This window comes from Parasteatoda tepidariorum, chromosome 1 (assembly GCF_982258835.1).
Source record: "Parasteatoda tepidariorum strain Cologne lab strain chromosome 1, Ptep-v5.0, whole genome shotgun sequence".
In the NCBI taxonomy this organism is placed as follows: domain Eukaryota; kingdom Metazoa; phylum Arthropoda; class Arachnida; order Araneae; family Theridiidae; genus Parasteatoda; species Parasteatoda tepidariorum.
The window spans coordinates 78599312-78625801 of NC_141755.1; positions in this window are offsets into that span (position 1 = coordinate 78599312).

A 26490-nucleotide genomic window follows, 5' to 3' on the forward strand; every position below is an offset into this window, starting at 1 on the left:
AAACATGTATTTTTTCTTACATATTTGGATTTTTAACCTTCAAAATATAGGGGGTAGCCGTAATCTGGGAAATATGGTCCCCATAGTTTGGTCAGGAGAGCGATCCAAAGTTCGTACCCCTTAATGTTAATTTCACTTTTTACGTTTTTAGTCATATTTTAAAAACTAATAAAGCAATTCGAAGAAAATTTCACCCAGTCATAAAACTCATTTACCCAAAGATAATTTCACGAAAAATATAATTTTTAATAATTGTTAATTATTTTTTATTATTTAATTAAATTAAGGATGAAAAATTTTTGAATTATAAGGTATGAATTTTTTTATACTATATTAATCTACATATTTTTCAATTGAAAAATCTAAAGTTTTAACTGTTTTTATTTATTAGAAGCTGAGAAAAATTAAAATTAATTATTTTTAGAAAAATAATTTGGCGACAATGAAGAAATGATTAAATGAGGCGATTAATATTAAAATGTGATAAACTTGCGAGGAACTTGACTTCGCGCGCATAGCATAAAATTTCATTCATATTTTTTTCGCTAATAATCGTTTGCTTATCTTTTCATCTTTTCGTATTTTATAGTATATATATTATTTCAATTTTTTTACAGTCAGAAATTGGTTGCCTAGCAACCTAGTAAAATTAAGCGTTTCTCTTTTGAATCAGTCAATGGGTTATCTTAAAATATTTATTTGGGCAGGCGATTTTTTTAGCGGTTTTCTGGACTATCGCCAAATATATAAACCTTTATTGCAACCCAATTTACGACCCATTTGTTTTAAAATTTTGTCTACCCCCCCTAATTCAAGTGTCTAGATTCCAAATATGTAAAAAAAAATATATGTTTATTCAGAGAAAGTACGTTTTTGTGTCTGATTTCGTAACTTAATTAATAGTTAGCACTAATTAATTAGCGTATTTGAGGTCACCCCCAGGAACCATTAAGATTGACACTTAGTTCGTGAAAATCGGATCATTAGAACGAAAGTTATTCAGGGTGATATCTTTTTTTTTTGCGGACTGTACATTGATACTATTTAGAATTTTCTTCATTGTATTTATACTGGAACTAGGATATTTATTGAATCTAATTTGCTAGTTTATGAACAGGCGATCAGATAGAGTCAAGCTCACTCTGATATTACCTTCTACACTTCTCAGAGAAACTCCTTAAACCATCTTTACTATGTATATTATAGCAATGTATTTGCTATTTTTATTACTTAGTAACTAGAAAAATCCTTAAATTTTTTGCTGTTTCCCTGCACTAGCACGAAATTTATTTGTAATAATAATGATTTTGACGAATAAAAAATAAAATTGTTAAGCTTTTAAATAAAATGTTTATCTTATGCGTTATTTAATGCCATCAAACCTTTTGAATACGAGCTTTAATCTTGTTTGAAGAGACTAATTGAATATCTAGTTTATTTTGTTAAATTTTATTTCTAATTTTGTCCATTTTATTATCGAAAATTTAGCTTATTTTGTTAGCAACATTGAATTGTTTTTTAACAAAAATTATACGAAGAAAACAGGTGAAATTTCGTTTTAACCTTCTTTTGATTTTTCTTTAAAGTTAAACTGGCTTTTATAATTATATTTATTTGAACATTTATAATTTCTATCGTGATATATCTTATTTTATATTTGAAATCAAATATCTCATTCCATAAATTGACTTTTTAATCAGAATTTATAATTTTGTTTATTATTTAATTTAGAAATTGCGTTGCCATTGTCTTTTGGGTGAGAACCTCCTTCCTAAACGAAGTCATTTTTGTTCAGATCGGCAACGAGTAAGGTATCTGCTCTAAGATTATTTGTTATGTTATGATTGTTTTGTTAAGCTTAAATATTAGTTTTTTATATTTTTTTATAAGTCCACGGAAACCGAACCTCGGTTATGACACTAGCGCAGCAAACAGGATATTTTATGGATTTATTTTATTATCAATTATATTCGCACTGAGCTGTTACTATTCCAATTAAAAGAGGACGCTCCCTGCGAGAAGCAAGAATGGCTTCCAGACTATCACTATTGAAATGGGTAAAGCGAACGCTGTAAGCAATGGAAATTTCGCTGACGAAATAAATAAATCGTAAAATTCAGAAATTCAAGAACAAAAACGGAAACATGATTTCGAAATGCAGAAAGTGGATAGATATTAGAAAAATGTAGAAGAAAAGAAAAAGCAAAAAGGGGAAAGGAAAACAAAGTACTCAAGAAATAGACTTGGAATTAGAAAAACTGTGTTTACAAAATGAAGCAAAACATAGTACAAATGAGAAAAGCGAAACCGATTGATCAAAACTGAATTGATAAAGCAGAAATTGGAGCTTCGTAATATTTTTCAAAAATTTTAACAGGAAGGGAATGACATTAGTTTATACCTGAAACTGTTCGAAAAATAAGCAAAACAAGTTTTTTAAAAAAACTAAAGGGTATTGCATTTAATATGTTTACTATCATACAATGTTGTACAAGTAATCACATGAGAAGAAGAAAGAGCAACAGATGATTACGATAATGTAAAAGAACTTTTGATTCAAAATGATTCTTGAGAAATTCCAATAATTCTTTACTAAACATTAGAAAAAAAGTGGAAACAAATTTATTCAATTTTTGACACTAACAGAAAAATAATTTCAATGAATTGATAAGAGGAATAGAAATTACAATTTAAAGACTTAGTGATTCCCGATCAAATTAGAGAAAAGTTCCTTTAGAAACGAAAGAACACTGCTTCGATGTGTGGTCGAATTTTAAAACTCCGTATGATTTATCCCATAAATTGAAAAACTACGAAAACGAAGGAACAAATATTAAAACCAAACCGCAAGATTTCAATAAGAAAATTTCAAAAAATCCAATTTAGAACCGGAAGAACACAAAAATTCAACAGATTCCAGCTATATTCCCCTTCACATGCTAGACAACAAAAAATTATAAGCTTTAAAAAAGAAGAAAACACCGCGAGAATAATTTCGAAGGATTGCATATTTGTAACGAATCCATTTCGAAAGAGAATGATGTAGCATCCCTGTTATACCTAACTGTAATCAACAAATACCGATCTTCGTTGGCCATTGTGGTTCCCTCGACAGGTCCAGAATTCTAAAATTGTTTCCATAAATTTCACACGACATTGGACGTTAAACGGAATTCTCTAAATATCTGGATTTATGACTCACCTGCTTCAAGTCACCCAACAATTAGCCACCTCATCTCATTCCATCGTCAAAACGTCAGTGGTTACTCATTTTTGTTGTATGAAATTACATTGAAAGAATCAGTCAAGATTGCTGCAAAAAAAATACCAAGAAATTCGGCAAGATGCGCTCCTATAAAGTTTATTCCTCAATTGCGCCACCCATCCACGCGTAAACGCTTTCGTATGCAACGCACAATTATATCGCTGTTTCGTGGCAGTAGTTTCACATTTCACTCAGTTGTTTTAAGGAAATTCAACAAAATATGCGAATTCTCTAAAGTTTGAACACCAGTGTAGTAGGACGACACATAATCTGAAGTTTAATTAAATGGAAAATCTAGCTTCGAAATTAGGGCTCTACAATTTGTTGATATTCTAGTTGACAACAAATCATCAAAATTCATGACCTTATTTTTTTTTTCATAACCGTCGTTGAACAACGGATACAATTTTGAGTTTACGATTACCAATGTTAGCCTTGTAATTTTGAATTCGATCCAGAAGACAAAGGAACTCCGGGAACAAGTATTAGGAGAAATTTGCCTTCGAGGAGGACTTTTTGATGAACTAACACACATTTGCGCTACATGCAGAGGTAAACCTCCCACGGTTCGCCTGATGGCAAGGGGACTATAGCCCATGATCCATCTACCACTGAGGATGTTTTGTGTCTGCCCTGTGGTCGCTGTGAGCAGGGTGTGGAATTGCTGCGATTCGAAACAAGTGTCACCAGGTGGGCGTTCTATCCCCTGAACCACCACGGCCAAAAGCCATGATTGACAGTGAATGTCGAATTCGGGTGATATATGCGAATTTAGAGTCAGAATCAAAAGCAGAAAAAAGGAAAAATTTATCTTATGAATAAAAGTGCTTATGAATAAAAAAAAAATTTATGCCAGGTAAATTTGAATAAAGAAAATACTATATTTTCAAAACCAATCGAATTCATGCTGGTGTAACGAATAAAATTCAAAAAAGTTGCATTCTCACCCTCCTTAACATTGAAAATTTACTTGAAAATAAAAGCTACCACACGAACAAAAAATACAAAATGGTTGAAGGCGATTGGGATAAATGTTTACCTTTCATATTATTCGCCCACAGAGAAGTTACCAAATGCACAACTGGCGCATCATCTCTCAAACTTATGCATGGTAAAGAAGCGAGAGGACCACACAGTGTATTGGAATCTGGCTGGTTGGGACACATTCCCATCCCTTTAAATGTGAGTCAGCACATAGCTGATTATCTCCAAGAATTAAAAATAAACCTTGAACAAGTGGCAGAACAAAAAGGAAAAGTAGAGGGAAGAAAACAAACCGGAGAACAACATGTAAAAGTTTCAATAAATTATATGACCCCATCAATAAATTATATGCTCGATTTACTGCACCTGGAGATGTCAACAATAACTGTTCGACACATTCTTATATGATCAAGTTACCAGGCGGTCGAATCAAACATGCCGACGTAAACAAAGTGAGACAATATCAATTTCGAACTAACGCGAATGGAGTAATATTTGAAAACGAAGAAGAGTTTGAAGAGATCGTATCGCTTCCAGAAAGAAAGAAAAAAAAACTATTCAATGCCTACAGAATACTTTACACCGGCAAAAAAGGGAAAGGTAATGTGGAAGAACACACAAAGTTCAACTAAAACCTAACGAAGAACGAAAAGAGCCCAACAATTATAGGATTCCAGAAGCTGTGAAACAATGGGTGGATGAACAGGTAACATAATTGTTGAATGCAGATTCGATTGAAGAAAGTGATGTTGATATCGCAACCCCTGGTTTGTGCTTTCAAGAAGGATGGAAGTTTGCGTCTATGCATCGATGAAACCTGATGACTTTCCTATTGAAAATTTGACTGATCTAATGTATTGCATATGGAAGGCGAATGTGATAAGTACGTTGAACATACTAAAGGGGTACTGGGGTGTTTGATTGCACCATCCATGTAATTACCGATCATAAGCCACACTCTTTTGTGGCGAAAATGCTCAAAAATCATCAGAATTACAGCTCTGGGCTTTTGCTCTTCAACAATATAATATTCAAGTCATCAACTGCGCAGAATCAAAATTGACTAAAGCACATGCATTAAATAGACCATCTTATAAACAATGTGCATAATTATGGATTCATTCTTTTCTTAAATTCCTTTCCACCATGTCTGAAGGTAAATATTTTATCCATTAACTATTAATAGCACGCATAAACAATACTTAAATATTTAAATATTGGTAATGGAAATTTTACGAGGTAACAAAATTTTCAATTTCATTTTTTTCATAATAACAATGTTCTTTTTCGTGATTTTTATTATGTGGAATCACTGAATTGAAATTAAATTAAACTTTACATTTTGAAAATAGTTAGATGGTAGTTAATATAACCTAATATTCCTTATTCACAATTAAAGGATTTTTCTCGATGAAATTCGTTCTTATGTTCATTTTATATTAATGTTAATTATTTGACATTAGAAGTGTTTAATAAAAGCATTTTTAAATATTTGAAATATCTATTGATTTGTATATTTTGATATTATATAGTAAGAACAAAAATGTTCTTTATGAATAATTTTGGTATTATTTATAAATAATAATTCTGAATTTTACTTTTTGTGTGAATAATATTTATTCCATTGATTTTGGTGATTAATAAAGGGTGTCGGGAAAAAACCCGGACAAAAAACTTTTAATGTAACTTAATTAAATATAAAACTTAATAACTTTATTAAATAAATAAATAAAATTACAAAATATAATAAATAATAATAAGAGTAGATTTGGAATGATAAATAAATTTGATTGGTTTAAAAATGGGAGCGTTTTGCAGCGATACAGATGCATGAACGCTTATGGAAATTTTCAGCAATGGGCCTCAAGTCAGAGCTGGGAGAGATTCCTTTTCAATGTTGAGAAGCTCTTTACCGTCTCACAACCTCATAACTCCCAGGACGATAAGATCTGGTCTAAGCACCTTAGTTATTGAGTACTTACAACTTGAGAAGAAGACGCGATTAGGCCCAACCATGTGATTTAAATCAGTTTTGATTGGATATCTCTAAGCGACGTCATGCTTGTGTGTCGAACCGGATTCCCTTCTGAATCGACGAATGCCATGATTTATTCATGAAGACGTAGCTTGCCGACATCCAAAGTCGATCATGATCAGGAGAAGAATTTGCGCACGCAAAAAAACACTTCTACTTCTTTTTTTTTGTGTGTGTGAACATTGAAATAAATCAAAAAATGTACCAGCGGACAATATAGAAGCTGTTGTACTTCCGTGGGTCAAAAAGCACTCCAACGTAAACTGGACTTTTCAACAAGACTCCAGTGTACTACGATATTTTTTACTACATTACTTTTCTTAATATTTTTCATTTTTAATTAATGAAAATATTTTTTAAAATTCCATGACGCTATCTTTTAGAACTATGTTTAATGTAGTTTCCATATAGTTTCCCAACTTAAAAGATTTTAATCTATCTGAGAATCAAGACAGAAACTAACGTACTTCCTTCTTCTATGACTCTCCACACGCTAATGGTAAAAGCAGGCAAAGTGTTGCCATAGGTAGAGAGTTCTGCTCAACGCCACCTGCAGACCATTTCGATTTCCAATATTTATTGATTTGTTTCTTTGTAATAAAGTAATATTGAGCCATGGTGGTTGGATAGAGTACTCGTCCCCCAATGAGGTGACCCGGGCTTTAATCCCAGCAATGTCTGATCCATACGAATTCCACACCCGGCTCGCATCGACCACAGTGCTGACGCAAAATATCCTCAGTGGTAGACTGATAGGCGGAGTCCCATTGCCATTAGGGTAGCCGAAGGACGTTTTCATGATTTTCCTCTCCATGTAACGCAAATGCACGTTAGCTCCAATACTTGATCCAGGAGTTCCCTTATCTTCTGGATTGAGTTCAAAATTACAAGGCTACGGTGTTGAACATTGGTAGTCGTAAACTTAAAATTGGAACGACTGTTATAAAATAAAACAAAAAAGTTATAATAAAAATCGTTCTCCGGGTTTTCGTGTTGTACTTAGGTTTAATTTTAATAGTTTAGATCAAGCAAGTGGCTAATTTAAGGAAATATTTATTTAATCTTGAGTTTCAAATATTTCCAACGTGTATAATTTTGAATATAATTTATTGCGTTCTTTTTTCTTTGCTGTTATGGGATTTACGAGTTTATATTTTTATTACTGTGTGTTATGTCTTTTATTATTCTAAATTTTAATCTTTAGTATCAGTTTTGTTTTTAAAGATCTTCTAAAACCCAAATTCATTACTTGGGAAATGGGTACAAAATCAGAATTCATCATTGTTTATAATTTGTTTTAATTCAGAAATGAAGCTGTCATCGTGGTTCTCTTAGGGACAGTCTTCCTAAGCGGAGTCAGTTGTGTTCTGACCGGCAACGAGTAAGGTTGTCTAACTTAAGACTAATTGTAATGCAATGATTTTCTATTTTTAAATAAAAGTTGTTAAGTTTAAATTGAGTGGTAAGGTTAAAGAGATAAGTCCATAGAAACGGAATACTTTGTCCAGATATAACCTGAACTAATAACAAATTGTATTTGTTTAATCTAAAGCTAAACCATTGAGAAGAGCAACAAATCATAATAAATCGGAAAAAAAATCGGAATTATTTAAAAAATTTTGTGAGTATTGAGATATGACGTGAATTTACATACCTGCTTTCTGAAAATTTACCATTGATAAATCAATTACTATGGTAGCAACCAATTTGAATATAGTGCGGCTTTGAGGAGAACTCCTCCAGACTGAAAGTCTGGGGCTGTCTACTGCTATGGTAACAAGCTAGAGCACATTTCTAATGGGGGTGAAATGGAGGAAAGAAGGTGTCGCTTGGTTTACTTACGACGACTTACACTAAGATTAAGACAAAACTATTCATCCCACACCCCTATTCGAAGTGTCCTTTCCTCGTAACCATAGTACCCGCCACGACGCGAGACGGGTGTCTAGAGGAGTTCTCCTGAAAGCTGAACTATACGTTTCATTTCAAACTATAATAGTAAACGCAACCAGTTGCCATTAACAACCACAATATGGTTATCGGGTACTTGCAACCCGAGAAGTAGTGAAGTGATTATGCCTAAACATATGATTTAAATCAGATATAAGTTTATATCTGTACGTGACGTCTCGCGTTTGTGTCGAACCTCGTTGCTTTTTGAATCGACAAGTGCTACGATTTATTTACGAAGACGTCAGTAGTAAAATAATAGTAAAATAATGTAGTTCAGTCCTTGCCATGGACATCTTTATATGACATTTTCATGTACATGATTTCGTAGCGTCGTTTAATACCGATTTATTGATTTTTACTTTTTTTTTTTTTTTTTTTTACTTCGTACGAAGAAAAGCATTCGCATAGTCTATAATAATAAAAAGAATAGTTATAGCTTAAGAACCGCTTCTATTGGAATCCAGAAATTTGGACAGCAGTGCAAAAAGGTAATCTTAGCTAACTGTTTTACAATTTCGTTCAATTATTTAAATTTGTCTGTTCGAAAACTACCTGAGATAAAAGGATTTTTGTCCCGGTTAAAATTTAGCATTATTACAATTTAAATTGTTTGCTCTTGTTTTTAGTTATTTGTTGTTGTTGTTGTTCCTTATCCTCCAATTGTCTGATGGAGTCAGACAAGATCAAATATCTTGTTGACCCTCAAAAAGTCGATGACAAGAAGTGGAGTAGCTTATATGTCCTCCTTGGAAAGACTCAAGCAGTCAATGATATGTTCTTCGGCAGAGGCCTGCTGGGCTTCACATTTGGAGTAGACTGCATAAGTCTTTCTTCCCTCAAAGTACGAGAGACTATTCGTATTCAGATGTTTAAAAGGTAGGATAAACGGTGCTTGCAGCTTACAACTCTATTTTAATAAAAACGAGTTTTCACTGGAAGATTATTTCTTTACCTTCAATAATTATTTATCTTTAAATCATTATATCATGTAAGCATAAAAGAAACACTTCATCGAAAAAAGCGGTTTGAACTTGTTATTTTATGTTATTATGCTATCTGATGTATTAGATTATTTTTAAGTTGTGATTTTGAAACATGTTTCTATAAACCAAAATACTACGTAGCCAATAATAATTGAAAAAATAAATGTAAGCTATATATACTAAAGTGAAAACCTTATCAAAAAAATTTATTGAGTTAAATCTTGACAATCATGTGTTGTTTAAGATCTACCGATAGCCTTAGTTTTGGTACCGAAAGACCTTGATTACTTTTAATATTTCTTTTGATGAGTCAAACTATTAAAAATGTTTTCTTTCTTTCTTTCTTTTTTCTTAAAATTCTATGAATGGTAGTTTTCCCGGAAGATCAACAAATAAGAACTAAAAAAAATGTATATTGTTTTAAATTTGTTTATTGAGTTGGTACATGTCTTTCAGCTTTGTGCAAGGTTTCGTAATGTTAATTAATAGCAATTCTTTAAGTATTTGCGATATTTTTCTCGTTTAGAGAAGCTAGTTTTAAGTATTTAGTAAATAATTAATATAATGAACTTTTTCACACCAATAAATTATTTTTTATCAAATAATAAGGACAATAAATAAGGCAGAAAAATTATGATTAACGTTTATTTTTGAGGAAAAATTCTCCTAACATAACTTAATCACTTTCCCGTTCTTCAATTTGGCCTTAAATTATGCGGCGATATTTTTCGTCGCCAAAATAAATCCCTTCATTTGCATGAAAATTAATGCTTTCAAATACATCAACCTCACTTTGAAAAGATTAGAAAGTAACTCACTGGAGGAACGGAACATAAGACCTCCATGAGTTATCACGCCTCTACGACACCTAAATGTCAGGACCGAGAGTCATTTTACAAGAATAATAACAATTGGAAACAGAAACCGCATAACAATCAAGCAGAAAGATTCTCTTGCCAACCCCTCAGCTTAAAATGACGGAGTGATATTTTATTTATTCTTCGCCAAATATGGTGGAGTATATAAGAAATGAAGAAAGGAGCGAATGGAAGAAAAAAAAGGAAAAAGAGAGCATAAAGCTAGAAGCTTGGTATAAGATAACGTCCGCCATCTTGTGTGAAATGGCAATAATCGTCAACTCTCTGTGGAGGCTGAGTTGATAAACTTCTGACTGTCAACTTCGAATCCGAAGACAGGGTTGGCCATCAATGTCATCTATAAGCATTGGGAGGATTCGGAAGACACCCAGAGTGTTCTGCAAGATGCCCTCCCCCGACTCAAAGAAAAGATGGGGATCATCCAGAAAACAATAACCGTTTCGGTGATTGTGGAAATCTTTTAAAGGTAATTTAAATTCTTCTAGAGTTTCTTTGCTGATTGATTTTGCTAAGGGATTCGCAGCTATGAAATAATCTAGCAAAATAAATTAGTATTAGGAAGTCAAAGACGCTTTAAATCATACAATATTTTTCACTAATTCCTCGGTTATTTAATATGTGGTTTATTATCGTTTGTTATTTAAGAATTATAGGATGAATCGACGAGGACCTATAAATGGTATGACGAACCAAACAGCTAAATAAAAAGCCATTATATCTTTTTAAAGAGTAGAATGATTCATTAAATTCAGAAGAAAAAAAGAAAAAGAAATGGAATAAACTTAAAAATTGAAAAGAGTTTGCACTTACTTCTGACTCTGATTCTTCGAATTCATAATTGTTGACTGAACTAACACTGAAAGAATTTTTTTTATCAGTGTCAGAAGAGTAGAACGGCTGAAGTTTTAGTGTAAGATATGTTGGCAAATTTGAGTAAAAGCATCTTCTTTTTTCTTTAAATAAAACTACTACTAAGTTTTGAGATTATTTTTATTCCTAACTAATACAGGCGAACCAACATTTATTGTATGCCATTAAATTTTCAAAAATTAATGCAATAAAACTAATGAAATAACCACGGCCATAAACTGGTAAGATGCGAAAAGATTAAGAGTGCTTTTGTTGCTTTCATTGTAATAAAGTATCTTTTATATAGGTTTTAAGAAAATATTTTTCTAATTTTCCTTCATAAAAACTGTGCACATAATTTTTAAAATTAAACTGAAATGTACAGAAAGTTTATATAAATTTTCTAATTAATTAATTTCTAATAAATTAGAAAAATAACTTAAAGTCAATGAAAAATACAAATATCAGTAATCACACGTTATTATGAATGTCTTTACCATAACTACTATTACTGCTTTTCTTCCAAAACTACTATCCAAAACTGTTCCCAATAATAATCGACTTTTTGCTGAAAAAAATTCAACAGACCTCGAAATAAGAAGTGATTTTGAGTTGAGAACCCACCCACGAGTCTTGACATCTGAGTGATGGGACCATCAAGTTTGTTTTTAGTGTCAAACGGAAGGGGCTTTATCCCTTGAGGGGCCTACCGCTGACTGCGCCCCTGCACGATGACCGTTTGATGGACAGCCGTCTCAAGGAACACCCTAACCAAACTACTTTTTCCCCACTTCCTTTAAGGCTGAAAGTGAAAATGATAGTTTGCTCGCTTACTTTTCAAACTACAATGATACAGTAAAAAGAATTTATGATAACTGAAAAAAAATTAACTCTAAATAATTTACGTCATTATTAAATAGAAAGTAAACTCATTATCATAAATTGGTAAAAATATTTTTTAACAATCTTACTTTTTACTGTTGTTTAAAATTTGATTGTGATTTTTTTTATTTATTTATTTCGACTCCATTAACTGGCACAATTTAGATGTAAGTAAATTATTTTCTTAAAATTGGTTTTGTTATAATTCGCAAGTGTTTGATAACCTTATTTTAATAAATAGGCAAACAGCAAAATGATATTCAGAATTAGGAATACTGTTAAGTAATGCAAATAGGAAGTTAAGTAAAAGTAAAGTAAATTTTACGAAATCTAATAATATTTCCTATGTGCCAAACTGTTTATCATATTTTTAATCACAATTATTTTTTGAATACTCTCTCGCTCTGCCCTGAAATGATTACTCGATAAGTTTTTATTTGAGCTGTAATGATTTTTCCAAATAGTTGCTCTGTACCGAAATATTATTCGTTTCAGTAATTTTATTCATGCTGTAAAGATTTTCGGAATATTAATTCTGCAACGAAATGTTTGCCTGATTCGGATTTTTTATTTTTGCTGCATAGATTTTACAAATAATTCCTCTCTAAGGAACAGTTATTTTGGTTTTATATTGGTGCTGTATTGTTTTTCCGAATAATCCTCCTGTACCAAAATGATGGTCTGATTTGTTTTTTTTTTTTTACTTGTGTGCAATGACGATTTTAAAAAAATATTAAATTATTCATTAAACTTAATTTTTTAAGGGCAATAGTATATGAATAAATAATACTCTCTGTAAACAATACGTAGAAACAAACAAGTGTGTAATTATTAAATACTCATAATAATATTTATCTTAAATAATATTATTTAACAAAAAATAAATAAATAAACAATTGATGTTAAGTTTTTTTTAAAAAAAAAAAACTTGATTTTGACTTGATAATTTTTTATTTAACTTGAAAACGAAATTTCTTTGACATCTCATGATTGCATTCTCAGTATCTTGGAATTTTTAAAAAGTTTTTATTCGGAAAACTCATAGCAAAACTTCAAATTGACATTAATTTCAATTCAGAATGAGCTATATATAGATAAGTAATATTTGTCAAATATGAAATTTAGTGATGTACCTTTTTTTAATATTTTACAATTTTTTTTAAACGAAATATGAATAATTGTTATTTTGTTATGAATTTTTTGCAAAGTGATTCAGTGGCGAATGGGTGCACTGAATACGGAGAACATATTTGATAATAAACAACTGTAGTAGTAGTAAAGCAAAAATAAACAACAAATTTTCAGAGCTTTCCAATAAGCTATCCATTCCGATCATACGGAATTATTGTGAGTGATTACAACACCTCCTGTTGGCCAGATAGAAATTCCTAACAAAATTTTTGAAAAAAAAATGTGTTCACCTTATTTTTAATTTTTCTTTGCAATCTACTACATAAAACAATTTATTGTATCATGAAATTCCTAAAATTTTAAAAAATATATATAAAAATTTTTGAATTTGTTTTGATATTATATTCGTTTTACAATATATATGCCAGAAACAGGTTCATTTTGCCTGAACTAAATTCAGTTAAACAATAATAATTGCTAATTATTTATTCTATCTCTGAATCCTGTAATAAATTGAAATTTATTATAAGTTTTTTTTTGTAATACTTTTAAAGATAGATTATTTGTCTGTAGATGGCACCACTACGGTAAAGTTTAAATTCAATCATAATGATATTTTCTTTAGAAATTTTGAATTAGTCTTTTAAAAAGGGATTTTTTTGGGTAGAATCTATGTAACTAAATGTATTAATATTTATTGAAGATGGTATTATAACTTGTATAGGGTATTAGTGGATTCATGACGGTTTTTCTCAGGGATCTTTTTTTTTGGTTCTGACGTACGCCGGATGCGGGATGACTCTGGACGTGGTAAACAGGTCAGTCTAGATTCTTTCGCCTTGTTGACGGGAGGATAAAAGAGAAGCGATGAATGTGGCTAGTAGCAGTTGCAGTACCAGTAGTAAGCAGTTAATCAGAGCAGTATCCTGGGGATACGGAGTTTGTCCGCTGAAGGAGTGGTTCGTGACAGTATCTCGGAGATGGTGGATCGTAACCTTAGGGAAAGCTAAACTGAAGTCTCTAGCGGGAAGGACTACCGGGATTAGCCAAAAGCCGATATCTTTGAGACGATGGGCCAAGTCCGAAGGAATCTATGCTGGACGTCCGGTGTCCCCCTTCTACATGCCTAAGTCGCTTGAAATTAAAATAGCTGGAGAAATTTCGAGATCCTAGCCAAGGAGTTTGTCCATGAGTTCATCTACCTTTCCGGTGGGCGGTTCCAGAGTGAAAGCAGTAAATTCCGTAGGGTACTTATAAAACTTTAAATTTTATTTCGTTAACATTTTAGAGGAATCATTTACCGAAAATTCTGAACTGTTATGTTGTGTTTTTTTTTGTAGGAGAACAATCGGCATTTAAGTGTAATTTATAGATATCATAAACCAAGTCTGGGTTTTTAGAAATGTTAAATGAAGTTTTTATTTTATAAATGTCTTTTTTTTGAACTGTAGAAGTTGAAGGTTATGCTTGAGTGTTTTAAGGTTGCATTTTTGTTTTAATTAATGTATAAATGTTTATTCCCATGTTGGCATTTGGAAATGTGTGAAATTATGTTTTTTGAAGATTTAGAGGTGCAATAAAAATGAGTTTTAAATGTTAACAGTTTTCTGTAATTCATTAGATATTTGTCTACTAAATAACCTGGGTAACCGTTACTAAATTTAAATTTTGAGATCACAGCCAAAGGGGTAACGGTACAAATTGGTGCCGTGACCAGGATAGGCAAATTTAATAGAGAGGGCCTAAATTGGTGCTGCAATCTTTTGCATTTCCAGATGCTAACATTTGACTTTTTATGTGTTTTAAAGTTGTATCATATTTGAGTGTATTCATGTATTCCCAGTTTTTGAAATAGACGTAAACAAGTTCGGGTATATTCAATTAATAGTGTATTTGTGATATTTGAGTTATAATCGAATATGTGTCTTAAAGATAAGCCTTCGCCACAGGATGGTCAAACGGGTGTGTTTATACCTGGCCATTTTTCTCTTTTGGCGTTGCAAGTACTCCGGCACTGTTAACATATGGTAGGGAATTAACTTTACAGCTGGAATTTCGTAGGAACCATGAACCTTTCTCTTATGCGGGTGCTGAGGACTTTGCCAAAGATTTACTTGGTAAATTGCATAGTACTTATGCATCAGCGAGGGAAAATCTAGAAAATTCTGCGGAAAATAGAAAGGCTCGTAGAGACAGAAACATCAGGCAATATAATTTCCAAGTAGGTGGTGAGGTATACTGGTTCAATCCTGTGTTAAAGAAAAACCAGTGCAAGAAATTTGCTAAATTTAATGAGGGCCCTTTCAGGGTGGTTGAAGTCTTATCTCCGGTCACTTTGAAAATCCAACATACAAAAAATTTTGGCTATACTAGGGTTGTTCATGTGGAGAATGTGGCAAAGGCGGAGCAAAGATTGGAAGTTTTGCGATCCAGAGATAGTGGGTTCGGTGACCAAATCAGTGGCAGTATAGATAGGGAAAGAGTAGAAACACCTGCTCCAGAAAATCTACTGTATGAGACAGGTAAATTCGTGCCTTTTCCGCAACCTCGTTATAACTTAAGACAACGAGTAAATGGACGGGTCATAAGAAATTAGAATTTGTAAGAGGGGGGTGCAACTAAATTTTTCTTGTTTTAAATTGGGTTATAAATGTTTTGGGGTGGAATGTCAAATGTTCTCCAAATATGGAGGAGGAGTTTATATCTGGCGGTGCATATTTTGGTTACATAAGCCGGAATGTAGTAGGTCGGTGGAGACTGTTTTTTGTTTTCAGGTGGACCACGGTCCTTTTATGTACATAAGTGTGAAGTGTAGGTCTCCACTGGCATTTGTAATGATGTATGTAATCAGTCAAAACTGGGTTTGTCCCATTTTTGTTTTTTTAATGTTATTTTGAAAATGCAGATTATGAATCTTTAGATGTTTAAAATTTGAAAGCTGAAGATTGATAACGTTGCTGTACAATCTTTTCCTGACCCCCTATGGGCCGCTGGAAAAGGTATTGCTAAGTGTAAATCTGAGTTATAATGTTTTTTAAAGTTAAGTGTAGTTTAAACTACTTTGGCGCATATTTGATTCCTCTTTTCTGTTTCCTTGCAAGGTGCACATTGTTAGGGTCAGATTTGATTTTAGTGATAAAGATCTAAAAGTAGGTTTAAAGCCGCGTGGTGCTTTTAGAGATTTTGAACTTTAAGTAGGAATTATTTATGAACAGCTTAGAGAAAAGGAAAAAACGGAATTTTTTATGTGAAACCAATAATTTAGTTTTCTTGATTTCTTGATAGTGTTCCAGGTCATTTTAACATAGTGCTATAGTATTTCAAAAAATTAAAAGTATTTTAATTTTTTTTCGGTGAGGCGATGGTATTGTAATAAATTGAAATTTATTATAAGTTTTTTTTTGTAATACTTTTAAAGATAGATTATTTGTCTGTAGATGGCACCACTACGGTAAAGTTTAAATTCAATCATAATGATATTTTCTTTAGAAATTTTGAATTAGTCTTTTAAAAAGGGATTTTTTTGGGTAGAATCTATGTAACTAAATGTATTAATATTTATTGAAGATGGTATTATAACTTGTATAGGGTATTAGTGGATTCATGACGGTTTTTCTCAGGGATCTTTTTTTTTGGTTCTGACGTACGCCGGATGCGGGATGACTCTGGACGTGGTAAACAGGTCAGTCTAGATTCTTTCGCCTTGTTGACGGGAGGATAAAAGAGAAGCGATGAATGTGGCTAGTAGCAGTTGCAGTACCAGTAGTAAGCAGTTAATCAGAGCAGTATCCTGGGGATACGGAGTTTGTCCGCTGAAGGAGTGGTTCGTGACAGTATCTCGGAGATGGTGGATCGTAACCTTAGGGAAAGCTAAACTGAAGTCTCTAGCGGGAAGGACTACCGGGATTAGCCAAAAGCCGATATCTTTGAGACGATGGGCCAAGTCCGAAGGAATCTATGCTGGACGTCCGGTGTCCCCCTTCTACATGCCTAAGTCGCTTGAAATTAAAATAGCTGGAGAAATTTCGAGATCCTAGCCAAGGAGTTTGTCCATGAGTTCATCTACCTTTCCGGTGGGCGGTTCCAGAGTGAAAGCAGTAAATTCCGTAGGGTACTTATAAAACTTTAAATTTTATTTCGTTAACATTTTAGAGGAATCATTTACCGAAAATTCTGAACTGTTATGTTGTGTTTTTTTTTGTAGGAGAACAATCGGCATTTAAGTGTAATTTATAGATATCATAAACCAAGTCTGGGTTTTTAGAAATGTTAAATGAAGTTTTTATTTTATAAATGTCTTTTTTTTGAACTGTAGAAGTTGAAGGTTATGCTTGAGTGTTTTAAGGTTGCATTTTTGTTTTAATTAATGTATAAATGTTTATTCCCATGTTGGCATTTGGAAATGTGTGAAATTATGTTTTTTGAAGATTTAGAGGTGCAATAAAAATGAGTTTTAAATGTTAACAGTTTTCTGTAATTCATTAGATATTTGTCTACTAAATAACCTGGGTAACCGTTACTAAATTTAAATTTTGAGATCACAGCCAAAGGGGTAACGGTACAATCCGCAACACAATATGGAAAGCCCCTGGAACTCTTTGCTAACTATTTTTCCCATAAAAATCTCCTTTTTAGTTAACGAAAAAATGAAAATAATAATAATAGTTAATAGTTACATGGACTGCTTAATTGTGCCTTGAGCTACCCAACTGTATTTTAAGTCTTTGAAACATTTTTGTTTGAATAACAATTATTTTTTTTATAAAAATCTCATTTTTGGTTACGAATTGTTGCATCACTTGCTTAATTGTGTCTTGAACAACCCAACATAATTTGAAACACTTCTAAATTATTTTGTTTGAATAATAATTATATTTCTCATAAAAACTTCACTTTTAGTTGAAAATAACTGCATCAACTGCTTAATTGTGTCTTGAGCAAGCAAATAAGTAAATAAATAAAATAAAGCAAAAGTAAAAAATTGAAAAGAGTCCGAATCTCTTTTGTTTAAATATTGTTTTTCTTACAAAAACATAATTTTTAGTTTGAAAAAAAAATTAATCCTTAATTGTGTCTCGAACTACCCAACTGTATTTGAAAAGTCTCTGAAACATTTTTGCTTGAATAATAATAGTTTTTCACATAAAAATCTCATTTTTAGTTAAAATAGTTGCATTAATTGCTAGATAGGATTCCAAAATTTAAAGGCAGCGTCCTGTGGCACCGCACTATTCCTCGAGTCCGTTTTCATTTTCTTCTTTCGACAACAGATGGCACTACTCATTTAGAGAAATGAAACAGGAGAATGAAATTTCTCCTGCTCCAACCTACGTGGGAAGAACGATCGACAATGCAGGTCAAGCTTTCAAGAAAAGACAGTTGGGAGAGTGACGAATGACGGACAGACGGTTGTCAGGGGCAACGGGGGCGCAGGATTCATCACGTGCGGGGGATTAGGCATAACGGCAGGGCCTAATGGCCCTCATGAGCTACGGATTTCGTTTCGATAGGGCGCGGAGTGGACTGCAGGACGTTATTTGTCTTTACTGCCAGGTTGCTGTTTTGGCGATGCTATCGCCAACATAAAAAAAATGATGCTTGATTTAAACGACTGTTTATTCGATAGTTTGAAAAATAAACATGGATTCTTCCAAAAGGATGGTAAAGTCCATGGCAAACATTTCAAACCTCGGATTCTGCAACTGAAATCGATAATTGACGAAGGGAAATGCTATTAACTTGATTTGAGCTTTTATTGATTGATATCGTGGGAGTTGTTCGATTAATCAATAAAAACTTTAGAAGAGTTGAGAATGATTATATTTGAGGCGAATTTTAATAAAACAAATTAAACGATTAGTCGGTGTTTGAGGCTGCGGTTAAATTTAGTCATCAAAATCTTTTGCATCGTTACTGAAATTTTTAGTTGTCAGAATTGAAATAAAGCGAGTTAGCAATGTAATAATTTTTTCTTTCTTCATAATTAGCAATTTACGATATTTTTTTCTAGTAGGTTACATGGAACATTTTCGAAATTTTTGTTGCAAGTTCTGTGCTTTGTGAGAAAGCAATATAACTTTGTAAGTAAACAATACAGCAATTTTCTTTTCTAGCTAATCGCAAGGAATATTTTCTAAGCGAATGTAGTAAATTTGGTGCTTTCTGAGAAAACAATATAACTTTGTAAGTATACAATACAGCAACATTAACAATAATTTGCGATTTTCTTTTCTCACAGATTACATGAAAAATAAATATTCTAAGTTAAGTGCTTGCAAGAAACAATTGTAACTATTATTATCATCAGGCATACAACTTCAGTTGAAATTTAAACACTCTAATTGGAAAAGTGGGCGAAATCGCAATTGACAATAAATTATATTTTTGAAAATTGTATTTTCTAAATAAATGATTTAAATTTTTATTAACATAAAGCACAGAGCACCAAATAAAATTTGAGTGATCTGTAGTCAAAATTTCAGATTATGGCGAAACCTTTTTGACGATAATATCACGATAAATCTTGTTTGTTAACTGTCAGAAAATGGTTACAGCTTGTATAGAAACAAAATGCAAAACGCCATTCAGTATTTGAATGCTCTTGCTTTTCGGAAATTGATCGAAATTTTAATTTAGGATACGGCAAAGGATAGAAATGATTTGAATTTGTAATGTCTTCAACACAGAGCTGCAATTAAAATTTGAGAGCTATATGAAAGGTGGTCAGAGTTTCGGTTGACGATGAAAGCCTTTTGCCGATAATATCAGAATAAATTCTATTTGTTACAGTCAAGAAGCGATTGCAGCTTATATTGTCACGCAACACAGAACTCAAATTAATATTTGAATGCTCTAGCTATTCGGAAATTTCTCAGAATTTCGATTTAGAAAAAAAAGAAAGAAAGACCAAAAAGGATTTAAATTTGTATATTAATCCATCACAGAGCTCCAAATAAAATTTGAGAGTTTTGCTATTTGAAAGGTAGTCAGAATTTCGGTTGACGATGAAACCCTGTAGCCGACAACATCACAATAAATTCTGTTTGTTACAGTCAAGAAACGATTGCAGCTTATATTGTCGACCAACACAGAGCTTCGATTAATATTTGAATGCTCTAGCTTTTCTCAAATTTGTCAGAATTTTGATATAGAAAAAAAAAGGCCAGAAATGGTTTAAATTTGTATTTTAATCCACCACAGAGCTCCAAATAAAATTTAAGAGTTTTGCTATTTGAAAGGTAGTCATAGTTTCGGTTGACGATAAAACGCTTTTCACGATAATACCACAACAAATTCTGTTTGTAACGGTAAAGAAACGATTGCAGCTTATATTGCACCCCAACACAGAACTCCGATTAATATTTGAATACTCTGGATATTCGAAAACTGATCGAAGTTTTTATTTTGAATAAAAGAACGATAAGAAAGGATTTGAATTTGTTGAACTATTCAGCACGGAGCACCAATTAAAATTTGAGAACTCTGCTATTCGAAAAGTGGTCAAAATATCGGTTGACGATGAAAACCCTTTTAGCGGTAATATAACGATGAATTCTGTTTGTAACAGTCAAGAAACTATTACAGATTGTATTACTACTCCTCAATACAACACAGAACTCCTATTAAAACTAGAATGTTCTATCTGTTCGGAAATTGGTCGAAATTTAAATTTAGAATAAGTCATCTTTGGCGATAATATTGCAATAAATTCTGTTTGTAGCTATCAGGAAACGATTGAAAATGTTATTGTTATTCAACAATAGTTTCAGTCAAAATTTTAACTTGACTGAAAGGGTTTAAAATGTTGAATAATCATAAATTTACAGTTATAGTGTTAGAATAAATTCTGATTGTAACGGCCGAGAAATAATTATAACTGGTATTGTCATCCAACATCATTTAAATTTTGAGCATTCCTGTTTGTCTGAATCTGCAAAAAAAGAGAGAAATTAGTAAAAATGTGTAATATAAAGGTTTGTCGTAGAGTCTAGCTAATCAGAAAGCATTCGAAATTTCGACTAAAAACCCATCGTTAGAAACAGGAAAGTGATAGAATTAAAATATATAATAAATAGATTTGTCGTTGGTTCTAACTAGTCTGAAGGAATTCAAATTTTCGATTGCAAGATTCCATAGTTGTAAACTGGAAAGCTAATGAATGAGAATGCATAATAATGCAATATGTCTTGAGCACTAGGTAAAGTCAGAAAGTATTTAAAATTTCGATTGAATGATTCCATCTTTACAAATAAAACGAATTACTAATAAAAAAAGTCTAATAATACGATTTGCCGTGGATTCTAGCTAAACAGAAAATATTCACAATTTCGATTGCAATATTCCATCGTTTCTAACTCGAAAACTAATGAATGGAAATGTATACTAAGGTTTGTCGCGTATTTTAGTTAGTCAAAAAGTATTAAATATTTCGATAGAATGATTCCGTCGTTACAAAAAAAATTTATAAATTACTCATAAAAAATTTATAGTTATAAGATTTGTCTTGGATTTCAGCTAGCCCAAAAATAATCGAAATTTTGATTATAAGATTCCATTGTTACAAAATAGAAAGGTAATGAAGGAAAATGTTTGGTAAAAAGATTTGTCGTGAATTCTAGTTAATCAGAAAATATTTCAAAATTTTGATTGAAAAATTAGATCGTTACAAATTAGAAAACAAATTACTAAAATAATGTATAAATTAATAATAAGATTTGTTTTGAATTCTAGCTAGCTCGAAAGTGTTCAAAATTTTGATTGCAAGATTCCATTGTTACAAACTAGAAAGGTAATGAATGAAAATGTTTAGTAAAAAGATTTGTCGTGAATTCTAGTTAATTAGAAAATATTTCAAAATTTTGGTTGAAAAATTAGATCGTTGCAAATTAGAAAACAAATTACTAAAATAATGTATAAATTAATAATAAGATTTGTTTTGGATTCTAGCTAGCTCGAAAGTGTTAAAAATTTTGATTGCAAGATTCCATTGTTGCAAACTAGAAAGCTAATGAGTGAAAATGTTTAGTAAAAAGATTTGTCGTGAATTCTAGTTAATCAGAAAATATTTCAAAATTTTGATTGAAAAATTACATCGTTTCAAATTAGTAAACGAATTATTAAAAAAATTTATAAATTAATAACAAGATTTGTCTTGGATTCTAGCTAGCCTGAAAATATACGAAATTTTGATTACAAGATTCCATTGTTACAAACTAGAAAGCTAATGAATGAAAGTGTTTAGTAAAAAGATTTGTCGTGAATTCTAGTTAATCAGAAAATATTTCAAAATTTTGATTGAAAAATTACATCGTTTCAAATTAGTAAACGAATTATTAAAAAAATGTATAAATTAATAACAAGATTTGTCTTGGATTATAGCTAGCCCGAAAATATACGAAATTTTGATTACAAGATTCCATTGTTACAAACTAGAAAGCTAATGAATGAAAATGTTTAGTAAAAAGATTTGTCGTGAATTCTAGTTAATCAGAAAATATTCAAAATTTTAATTGAAAAATTACATCGTTACAAATTGGAAAACAAGTTACTAAAAAAATGAATAAATTAATAATAAGATTTGTCTTGAATTCTAGCTAGCCCGAAAGCGTTCAAAATTTTGATTGCAAGATTCCATTGTTACAAACTAGAAAGCTAATGAATGAAAATGCTTGGTAAAGAGATTTGTCATGAATTCTAGTTAATCAGAAAATATTCAAAAATTCGATTGAAAAATTACATCCTTACAAATTAGAAAACTAATTACTAAAATAATGTATAAATTAATAATAAGACTTGTCTTGGATTCTAGCTAGCCCAAAAGTTTTCAAACTTTTTATTGCTAGATTCCATTGTTACAAACTGGAAAACTAATGAATGAAAATGTTTAGTAAAAAGAATTGTCGTGAATTCTAGTTAATCAGAAAATATTTCAAAATTTTGATTGAAAAATTACATCTTTACAATTTAGAAAACAAAATACTAAAATAATGTATAAGTTAATAATAATATTTTTCGTGAATTCTAGCTAATCAGAAAGTATTCAAAATTCTGATTGAAAGTTTCCTTGGTTACATTCTAGAAAGCGAATTATTAGAAATGCATAATAATTAAGTTTGTCGTGGATGGCTGTCGGTTAATAAGTAAATGCAAATTATATTTGAGCGTACGTATAATATATGTTATACACCATTATTTATTTCACTTCTTTGTAAACAAAAATACTTTTTTACCCTCCATTCTTTGTGTTCTCGTCAATGCAGTAGTTTTTATTTCACAAAATCGATAAATAATCGAAATAAAATAGGCTATATACAACTTTAAAAAATACAAGATTTTTTTAAAATATAAATAAATAAATAAATAGATTGCAGAAGATATTCTTTTAAAAAACGGGCTAAAAGCAACGAGGTTTTCTCTTTGAATTTATGAACGCTATTTATTATTTAAGATGAATTACATCAAATCAATCTCTTTTCAGTCAAGTACAGAAAGTCGAGCGATTAAAACAATTTTGTGATCGATCATAGTATGGCATTTCAATGTTCTGTTATCTAATTTCAAGAGAATAAAAAAGATTTTTTTTTCCGTATAAACATAATTCGGTCTTGTTATTATCAGCAAACTTTTATTTATTTATTTTTAAAAGAAACTTCGTAAAATTTTTATTTGTTATGTTAGTTTTAAAATTTAACCAAAAAATATATATATGAACCATTTTTAAAACAGGTTTAAAAAGTTCGAAGTTTTGTATGAGAGATAAAACTAACCATAAAGCCTGATTAAAAAAAAGCATGGATATTAGAAAATTTTAGCAGTAAAAATTATCCATCCCTTGGACGTTCTCATCACGTCACCGAACCATGGCTAAACACCAAGTCCTATTTTTAGGGCTCTATCTTTTAACGGCCATGGTAGAAATGAAACGTGATTTTGATCCTGGTTAGACAGAGTGGGCAACACCTGAACTGGTACCCCACACTTCCACACCACAACCAACGAAAGAACTTTCTACCACGATAGATTTAGCGTTCACCTTGCTGTGTATACCTGTCGGATGCTTTGCAGGATGTCAGGATCGAACTCACTACCACAGCTCCCCAACCAGCAATGTCAGTGATGCTTTAACCGATTACAATGCCGATCTTGACGTTCATGTACACATGTTCTGAAGTAACTACGCAAGCGTATCAAGTTATTTGTCAAGTTACAAGTCACTGTTACTTCAGAATATGCACATGCTCTGAAATAGCTGCGAAAGTGCAATTTTCAGCAATCTGTGTCACAAGTAAATAATACTTTATAACATGCATATGTAATTGCGAAGGAGTGCGAAACATTTAAAACGATGCAGGAATGTTTCACATACTTTGTGACGTTTGTTTTGAAGTGACTTGAGTTGAGAGCTTACTTAATCAATGCACAATAATCTTGGACAATCTCATACAGCTTACGTTCGCGAGGCCAACTATGACGTTAGTAGCTTATGTTACAGATATTTAAAAGGTATGCTAAACCTCTATTAAAGACTATTAAGCAATAAAGTTTCATGTCATCCTTTTCCTCACATTATAAAGTGGGTATATATATATTTATATAAAAATATAATTTGAAACAAATTAGGATTAATATAATGATTGATGGAATTAACATAAAGGTTCTCTTCAAGATGCATTCATGACGAAGATAGGTTGAAAAAACTCAAAGCTAGTGAGGAAGACTTGTTGAAAAATCTCAAAACTAGTTTGAGTGCCTGGTTATAAGCTTAGGTTTGTTTAAAAAGCAGCTTTGAATTTCTTTTTGAGTAAGCCGGCAATCAAACAAGTTTTGCTGTTAGGGATCCCCCTTCCTCAGAAGTGATTCCTTATATTTCTCCGAGCCTAAATGCTAAATCTTACCTTAAATTGTATGTTTTTTGTATTCATTTTTGGCTTGGATAGGAAAAATATATATGAACGTGATTAAAAAAGAACACTTCATAGTTAAAGGTTAGTGAAAAGCAATGAAAATATGAAATAAGATCTTAAATTCCTATATTTAAGAATCCTATGTCACTTCTTATGTTTACGAATAATCATATCTAAAACTTAAAATAATAAATATTTATTAACAAACTTTATTTCATTGTTTCGGCCGAGTGCAGATCATTTGCTTTATGTTTAATTTTGGCGTTGTTTTTGGCGTGACGACAGAGAATGGCAACCTATTCCAGAAGTTGCCGGACGCTGAATCCGGTCCAAAATGACGGCGCTCTTGTCTGTGTGACAATGGTAAGAGAGAAGAGAGGTAAAAAATGCGATAGATACAATGCAATGGCCAGAATATCAAACAGATTTAGACTTTTTGTTCTTTCCTTTCCATTTATCCATCTATCTGTCTAAATATATATATACGTTCTTTATTGCGTCTACTCAAATTTATTTCGTGATATTGCTCAAAAAAGAAGGAAATAAAGGAAAAGTCTCAGATTGTGTTTTTCACGCTTTCTTTTTTTTCTTTCTCACCCATAGCTTATCTTTCATCTGAAATGGCTCGTTTTCTTTTCCGAAGTGGGCAAAGACTCAAAGAAGAGGTAGAGAAAAAATATATTAGAGGACTAGGGAAAAATGTCTCAATACAGTGTTCTAAGTTCTTGATATCTAAATGTCCTTTTTTTCGATGAAAAGGGAAAAATAAGATTTTTTATAGTACTGATTCAATCTATTTAAAAATTGCAAATGTTATAGTAGATCCAGACCAACTAAATTTTAAAGAAATATTTTTTAATTTTTTTCTTCAACACTGATTAAGTCAGACAGCTTTTTCGTTAAATATTTTGAGTTATAAAGTTTTTATTAATGCCATTTTTATAACTATTTTTATAAATGGGATACCCGAGTTTCAAAGACCTAAACTCTTACTAGTTTGTAGTTTATATAGAGACTAGGGAAAAATGTTTCAATGCAGTGTTCTAGGTTTTTGATATCTAAATGTCTTTTTCTCGATGAAAAAGGATGAGATTTTTTTTATAGTACTGATTCAATCTATTAAAAAAATGCAAATGTTATAGTAGATACCTCCCAACTAAATTTTCGAGAAATATTTTTTAATTTTTTTCTTCAACACTGATGGGTATAATTAAGTCAGGCAGCTTTTTCGTTAAATATTTCGAGTTATAAACGTTTTTATTAATGCCATTTTTATAACTATTTTTATAAATGGGATATCCGAGTTTCAAAGACCTAAATTGTTACTAGTTTGCAATTTATATAGAGGCGAAATTATTCCGAATTCCAGCACCGATTAAAAGTGAATATGGCAATTCAGGCCTTTTTTAAAAGTATGAAAATCTATTATTGTGAATTTAAAATTGTTTTTAAAGTAATACGATTGCTAAAAGAATTTAAAATTCGTTTTACCATCAAAATTTCCCATTTTTTAAAAATTTATTTTCAAAAAATGATGCTTTACTTTTCTTTCTAAACATTAAAAAAAATCGCAATAAAACTGAAATCTAGTATTCTAGAGAAATTTTTATGAAACCACCTAGATAAT